The sequence below is a fragment of the Pteropus vampyrus genome, unplaced genomic scaffold (assembly GCF_000151845.1).
Source record: "Pteropus vampyrus isolate Shadow unplaced genomic scaffold, Pvam_2.0 Scaffold115, whole genome shotgun sequence".
NCBI lineage: Eukaryota > Metazoa > Chordata > Mammalia > Chiroptera > Pteropodidae > Pteropus > Pteropus vampyrus.
Window position 1 is genome coordinate 4,953,842 of NW_011888896.1, and position 1,756 is coordinate 4,955,597.

At 35.7% G+C, this 1,756-nt stretch overlaps 1 pseudogene; it reads right to left on the reverse strand.

Annotated features, from left to right (window-relative positions):
- Nucleotides 1–445: 445 nt before the first annotated feature.
- Nucleotides 446–561, reverse strand: LOC111743531 (annotated as a pseudogene).
- Nucleotides 562–1,756: the final 1,195 nt, after the last annotated feature.

The following is a 1,756-nucleotide window of genomic DNA, read 5'->3' on the forward strand; positions in this document are numbered from 1 at the left end:
TGTTTTATATGAACAATTTTACTTAATTCTTACAGCAACTCTATAAACCAGTAATGTTATCTTTTTTTAAAAAAAAATAAAGGCCCTGAGGCTTGGTGAGGTTATATAAACATACCAGACACATGGTTAGCTAGTAGAAGAAACAGAATTCAGACACTAGCAGGCTGAATCCAGAAACCTTGTCTTAATCTCTTCAATATTCAATGGTCTGGGTCATTTTTACTGCTGCCCATGATTGTCAAGTGTGCTCTGTAACTTTAAGTCACATACCATAAAATATCAGTCAACTGGAAAGCTCTGAGCATTTAGTTAATTAAATTTTTTGATTAATATTTTAGTAACCATTCCCCTGCCTAGTAAGTACAGAATACGATTTAATTCTCATTTTCAAATTTAGAATCTCCTAGGTTCTCAAGGACATAATTTTTTTTATTATTATTATTCATGCCTACAGCACCTGGTCTTCCTAGGTGGTCTCCCATCCAAGTACTAACCAGGTCCAACCCTGCTTAGCTTCTAAGATCAGACATCAGGATTGTTCAGAGTAGCATGGCCATAGACCATTGACTGTGGCTCCACTGGGGCACAAACCCAGGACCTTCTGCATGTAAAGCAGATGTGATAACTGCTACTCTATGGAACCACATCCTCAAAGACATAATTTTTAATCTGAGTAATTATTGTTCCACACATAGCTGTAGGAAACCTGGAAAATGTGTTGGGATAGTAGACAAACTGGAGATAAGAATGAAATGATTCAGAAGAGATGATCCAGGATACTGGATCCAGGCTTCTGAAAACTGTGATACATGAGGAACTGTTCAAAGAACCCTACTTTCACTGGAAAACAAAGACTTTGGGTGTTGATTAAGGTGATCATGACTTATTAGCATCATTGGCATACTTGAAGCTGGTCTTTTAGGTCTAACTTGCTCACTCAGTCACTGACTCATTTCATTGCCTTTCTTTTTCATCCTCCATTCTCATTCCCCTCCCCTCATGGAAGTATTCTAATGTATTCAATATATTTATTTTTATGTGCTATTATGAAAAATATTGGTGCTTTGTGCACATACATTTTAAATTCACATAAAAGAGTATTTTATTAAATAGTTTGCTCTTTTCATTCAGCACTATGCCACTGGATTCCATTTTATTACTGTGTACTAATCTGTGTCTAATGGTGGCAGTGTTCTTCATAATGTTCACCCAACCGTACTTTACCTATCTACTTTTCATTGTTGCAGGCCTCTGGACTTCCTCCAACTCTTTGCAATCACAGATAACCTGGAGTGAATATCCTTCTCTCTGTCACTTATGGACCTCTGTAAGAATTATTTTGGGACATAAATGCATGATCTTCAAAGAGTATACCTAAAAGGCTATCATGTACTCAGTCTTTGTTTGACTCACCGATGAATTCACAACATTCAGAACAATGCATGTATATAATAGTAGTGCTCAATAATGCACTCTACTCTACCCCAAGATTGTCTAATATATAATATTTGCTAAATGGATGAATAAATAAATGAATACAGAATAAATATCCTAACTTCTAAAGCTGACATTCTAGGGGTACGTAATAGCAGTAAACAAATAAACACAAATGCAAATAAAGGTGATAAAGGCTCTAAAAAAAATAGGGCAGAGTATGGAGAAAAAGAGTCATGAAGATCCTAGTTTAAAAATGAAGTTATGAAGGCATGTCTGTTGAGATGATTTTTGAGCAGAGACCTAAATAAAGTGAGAAGGA